Raw genomic sequence first — 6,027 nt, 5'->3', positions numbered from 1 at the left:
TGTTTGGGACCTCTAAGAGCTTCTACTGGTAATGGTCAGAAGTAGGTCATGTCACCCTCGGTGATGTTGAGTTCTCAGATTTACTTTTTATACCTTTGTTGTAAGCTGCCCTTCATCCTTTTGCCCCCTCTAATGATCAAATAATTTTCCTCCACTTTCAATGGATCACCACTTTCTTCTATCGCATCCAGAGGGACTGATCCTGCTCATCACCCCCCTCCACCATGGAAATCTGGAGCAGCTCCATTAACTGCAGTGAATTTGCTCTCAATTTGCATTAATACAGCTGAAGCCAGCCTGGTCCATGGAGCTGCACTGCCGTTCCCATGGCAACAGGCAGCAGTTTGGGAAGCAGGACCCAGCAGGCAGGAGGGATGTCGAGGGTGTGATGGGGGGACTCCTGCAGCCAGCTCGCGGCCACGGGATGAGAATGGAGGCTATATTTGGAGCACAGGCCCGGGGCTCTATTTCTGACTCCACCAACGAACGAACCCTTGGGAAAAATACCTCCCACTGCCTTGGTTTACCTTCCAGTAAAATGGGGATAGCATTACACAGGAGTGTTTTGAAAATTGATTCAGCCTTCTAAAATGCTTTGAGAGAGATCCTCAGATGGAAGGCACGGTAGATCACACGCTATTAATAATCTCACTTTATGCCAGCATCAAATAGATGGGGCTGCGTTGTCGGAGAGTGAGTTCCTATACAAATGCAGGCATTTCCACGGTGCCACGGGAAACGCAGAGCATTGCATGGGAAGCAGGGAGGGGCTTGGGTTCAGGTGCGCTGCTGTATCTTGGGTTATTTCAGTCTGACCCAATGGAAGGTTTGGACACATTTTAGTCCCAGCTCAGGTTCAGAAGCAGCCAGTAAGTGACCTAATTGAATTCCAAATCCTCTTCTTAAATTGGATAGAGCTCTGAGTATTAACTGGGTCCTCTGAATCCTTGTCTAACACCAGGAAGGAAGCAGTAGGGTTGCAGAAGCATTAACAGCTGATGACTTAAATTCATTATGAGAACAATATGAAAAGCAGTTGGCAAGGGAGGCTGGTCAAGTTCAGGTCATGCCCAGGTGTGACCTCTTATCAGAGTCAAAATAAAAATGCCGCAGTCCAGGATTTTGATTTGAATATTCACAAGAGAAACAAAAGGACCTTATGACAGACCACAAGTTTAAAAATAATAATAATAAAAAAAAATCCACCTTGCCCTGCCCTGGGCATGCAAAACTGTTTCCATGGCTCTAGGAAGGCACAGCTGAAGGATTTGAAGGATTTCAGAGGATGTGCTTTCTTCTGTGTTTTAGTTACAACAAAGATTTGTGGTAACAAAGGAGATTGAAGTAACTGCAAAAAGGGACAAAAAAAAAAAAAAAAAGCAGTAGTTTCCAATGAGTAGATTTTGTAGATTCCTAAGTTTTATTATCAGAGAGGACCATTCTGACTTCCCGCAGAGCTTCTGCCAGAGAGCTTTGCTGCTCTGCTTCTCCCACCAGTGCTACAAGCACTTTTAAATCATTTCCTACCATTGCTGAATGTAGCTGGGCTCCCATTACCTGCAGTGTTGCAAGCTTTGTGGAAACCTGAAAATTTGCTTGTGTAGTGTCATGTGATGGGGCATGTTGTACTGACAGTTGTCTGAGTTACAAAGAGGTGAGTAAATATTTTAAAGACTACAGAAGTTTTTTCATCCATTTTAAAAGAAATTATGAATTAAAAAAAAATCATTTCTAATTTCATTCTGATGAAAAAAATCATACTCTCCTTATCTTTTTGTCTGTTTGTTTGTTTATTAGCTTCCAATCAAGAAAAGCAGGGGAGTGGAGAACCTATTTTCGTTTATTCACTAGCATAGGTTTTCCCCCCAAAAAAGATACAAAACCACTATTTTCCTGATTAAAATATAACTTAAGATTGGATTTTTGTTTAGTTAAAAAAAAAAAAATCATTTGGAAGTGCTTACTCAAAACAAGCACGTTAAAAAAAAAAAAAAAAAAAAAAAAAAAAAAAACACAAAACCACTTTTCCAACACATTTTTGACCAGCCATAGTTAGATGACAAGTGCTGGTGCCAGACCATTTGCTCTAGGCTTCCCATTGTTAACACTGCTGGAACTGTACGGGTAACAATGGAGGAAAATATGTAGTAAATTTTGGTAATGAGAAGGCGACATTCTCACACAGTCATTTTTTAACATTTAAAAGAACATTCAAAAGCACAATATATAAAGCAAATTCCAAAAAGATTTATCCTGGGAGAGAAGGCTGAATCAGAGAAGAAAGCCCTTTCATTCTGCCAATATTAATTGAGAGAAACACATTTGGCATCGGCATTCAGAAGGTCTGAGTGCTGAAGAAGTAGTGCCACTTCTTTTTCCCGAGAGAAAACACTGTCAGAGCAGTGAGGCCAATTAGCTTTCCTGATTTAGAGGGTGAATATAGGGTTCTTAGAACTGTGAAGGATTCTTTTGGATTGTCTCTGTAGTTCCAAGCTGTAAAGCAGGGGGGAATGCTCTCCTTGTCACCTGGCCGTACCCACCTGTGGAGCACCCCGGGCTGCAGAGGTCCTGTGTGCTGATGGTCACACAGAGCGGGAGGGGAAGGGTTATTTGATGAGAGCATCCTGCCCCGCAGTGTAGTGGCTAAGTAAAGCAGGGTTAATGGAGCTAAATATGTGTAGCCTAGCTCTGCAGGATGATTAAAAGGAGGTTTGAAAACAGTCTGCAGGTGTATGCGAGGAAGCATCATCAGGAAGGGAAAGAGCTCTTGGTAAAAAGGAGAAGAGAATTCAGGGCTTGATAGTGGGCAAAGAAAGATATGTACTGGGCACCGATACATTGCTTTCTGGACATAAAGCCAGTATAATCAGGGAAAAACACAAATCCTTATTGTGGAAGGTTGGATGAAACAATCAAGTCAGACACTTCTTCCTCTCACGTGCAGGGAGACCCCATAAAGAAGAGTCTGCATCTGGTAAAAGCAGTACCACGGATGATCTCAAATGCTTTTTCCCTTGGCATCTCCATCATTCAAACCCAAAATATAAGGAATGCCTCAGTTGCAAAGGTACATCTCCATAAATACAGTAAGGTTTGTGGGGTCTGATGCTCCACAAGTCTTTACATTTCAGTTGCAGGGGCCATTGCACAGTGTGGGTGGCATCCTGGCAGTGGCTCACATGCAGCATCTGGAATCTGGCTTCTGTATCAAAGAGATGAAGTGCACCTGAGCATCGACCAAACCTGACGAGGCAGAACAGTGCCTGGGCTATATGGCCAAGGCTTCTGGGAGGGTTGGTACATTTGTATGGAACCATCTCTTGTTTCTTTCTACATTTTTTTTAGTGTCAGAAATGCCCTTGGTGGCATACAATTCCGAAGAAAACTCCTGAAGGGCTGTATTAGTGCGATAGGCCGTACCCTGCCCTTGTCTTGGTGGTGTTATCCTACAAGGAAGATTAAACAGAGACAGCATACCTCTCCCTAGCTGTCAAGTCCAATCATTTAATTCCACTTCCCTGTGGATTTGTAGGTGAGGAGGTGCTCCGGTAAGTCCTCTGGTGCTTTCAGCTGGAATCTTTTTGCACATCAGCTTCATCCACAGAGCCTAGGGGCTGGTTTTCCTGGGCACGGCTCCTTGCAGCCTGTCTGGAAAGGTTCTCGTAGTGGCACTTGGGGAACGCAGAGCAAGAGCACCGTGAGCAACAGCAAAAAGCCCTTTCAGCATCAGGCGCTCAGATGAGGCATGGACATTCACGTATGGCTGCTTCAGCAGATCACTTATAATGACAGGTGTTGTTTATTTTTGGATTCTGAAAATGTTCCAGCACATTTGCTTTCAAATCCTGCCTCTGAATCCACAGGTGCAAAAAAAGAAGCCTACAGACGTGAGGGCACCAGCAAGTAAGGGCGGGCAGCAAGGGCAAGGCAGGAGCACCTGTAGGGAGACTGCCAGCACCCCTGAAATGTGCTGCTGGACAGCTGCTCACTGCAGCTGGCACTGGGAAACGAGTCACAGCATCTTTTAGCATGGCCCTGCTGCGGACCGTGGTGGTGTCAGACAAGGAATGGTACCCACCCCTTGGCAGCGGGAGGAGGCGCTCCTGGGACTGGAAATATTTCCCCTTGGCCCATGGAGTTCCCTTGTGCCCAGAGTAATTAGCTGGGCCAGGAGCATTTAAAAGCAAGCACACATGACCGTGCCTCTGATAATGACCCTGGAAAAGTAACGGAATCTAATTATAATTAGAAAACAGCCCCAGCAACATCCCAGCATCACAACGACCATCCTGACTTTGCCACAACAAATGTAAAAATATATCAGCATATTTATAGCTTGGCATCCCTGACCATTTGCAGCCTGGTGCCGGGCCCCCTCCTGCCCTATTCTGTGTACCCTGTGGCACTTCACGAGGAGTAAATAACAGTGAGTGATGTTTACATGGTGTCCAACACCCTAAGATCTTAGCCTTTTTTCTCAAATCACTCAATCTGCCTATTATTAATCTGCTTAATCTCAAAGATCTGCAAATTGACGTATATTATTGCCAAACCCAAAGTCCCATAGGACACCACAGCAAGCCAGTCTGAGTGACAGCAGAAGCTTTAAAGGTGCTTTGGGCTAAAACTTCCAGATTTTAAAGATTCCCCTAGTGCTGCTCACCTTTTTAGTCAGGAAATTCCTCCTTTTCCATCCATTGCAGAGATTTATTAATGCAGTTTTTAGGATCAGCATCTCTGAGATCACTTTGCGCAAGATGTGGTTTTAGCCTGGTGATGGAAAGAGTTTGTGGTGTAAGGGGGGTGTGAATTTGGTAGGGAAAGTTCTGCCTGAGGGGAAGGAAATTTGAATGAGTTGCTGTAGGAGCAGACAGTCCATCCTAGTTACCTCACCTTTACTTAGCCTGCTCTGTCATGTTGCCCTAAGTGTTCAAAGAGTTGCTATGGCCCCTTTTTGAGGTGGCTGTGTTTTGGAGGGGGGAATGGATGATGGATAGAAACCCAGATTTGCACATAGTTCATGCAGGCTTTACTCCTGAGCAGAAGGCAGGTTCTGAAGCAATGCTTCCTCTGAGAGCTCAGTGGGGATTTGCTGGGTATTTCCACATTTAGGCCCCAGAGCATCCCCTGAGCTCATGGGTAGTTTGTTGATAGCTTACCTCCAGTTTTCACATATCCTTGGCTATGGTATAATGTTCCCTTCAGCTCATAACAGTTTGCATCTGTGTTAGAAAAAGATCATAAAACTTTTTCTTTACATTGTTATAACAGATTAAACACAAATTCTAGCTAAAAACTTATAAGCATCTCAAGACCTTCAATGCTTTTCCTCTCCTGAATCTTTTCAGACCACTGATTATTAAACTAACTACATAGAAATAAAAGCTATGTCCTGTCACCCTTTCCTGTATGAGTGGCTCCCTGAGTCATTGCTGGAGATTTGCTAATACTTTTTTTTTTTTCCTGTTCTTGGAAAAACTTCCTCTAAAGTCAGTGGTCAGATTCTTATCTTGGTTGCAGTGTCTTAGATCAAAAGCTGGCTCACGGAAGAAAACAGAAGCAACCTGAACTTCTTAATGGTATAATCGATATCTGAATCTGATCTAGTAAATATACCACATTTCAGGTGTTTTTTCTGACCTAGTAGGGGTTTGCCTTCATGTGAAGCAATTCCTGGCTATTTGCAAGCAGTTGTCTCTCTGAACACTGGTGTTGGAAAAGCCTGACTCACTCTTAATAACCTTAAAGCAGGTTAAGGGTGAATTGCACTGGTTCTGAATTAGGCATTTTTATTCCGAAATAGGAGTGACCACAGAGGGAATTAATCAGGATGAACTGTTCTGCTTTTAATCCATACTGCTTGAAACCAAATTAACCTCTCTGTGTGCACAGGCCTGAAGGATTTAGCCGAAATTGCTGAAAAGCCTCCAGATTTGCATGATAATTTCAAGGGCCCCACTCCTCTATCCCAAAATGCCAGTTTCCCCTCTTGCACTTAGTAGCTTTATCTTTGTGTTTTTTGTTTTT

At 43.7% G+C, this 6,027-nt stretch overlaps 1 long non-coding RNA gene across 1 annotated transcript; it reads right to left on the bottom strand.

Annotated features, from left to right (window-relative positions):
• Nucleotides 1-1,220: 1,220 nt before the first annotated feature.
• LOC106018821 (uncharacterized) lies at nucleotides 1,221-5,779 on the bottom strand. The gene is made up of 4 exons (XR_011812575.1): nucleotides 5,641-5,779; nucleotides 5,160-5,222; nucleotides 2,541-4,770; nucleotides 1,221-1,348 (listed from the first exon to the last, which is right to left on the bottom strand). It is a non-coding gene; the product is annotated as an uncharacterized lncRNA (long non-coding RNA).
• Between the last annotated feature and the right edge of the window lie 248 nt (nucleotides 5,780-6,027).

The sequence above is a fragment of the Anas platyrhynchos genome, chromosome 13, assembly GCF_047663525.1.
Source record: "Anas platyrhynchos isolate ZD024472 breed Pekin duck chromosome 13, IASCAAS_PekinDuck_T2T, whole genome shotgun sequence".
NCBI classification, from domain to species: Eukaryota; Metazoa; Chordata; class Aves; order Anseriformes; family Anatidae; genus Anas; species Anas platyrhynchos.
The sequence above is the reverse complement of the archived record's forward strand: the minus strand, read 5'-3'. Positions and strand labels throughout refer to the sequence as shown.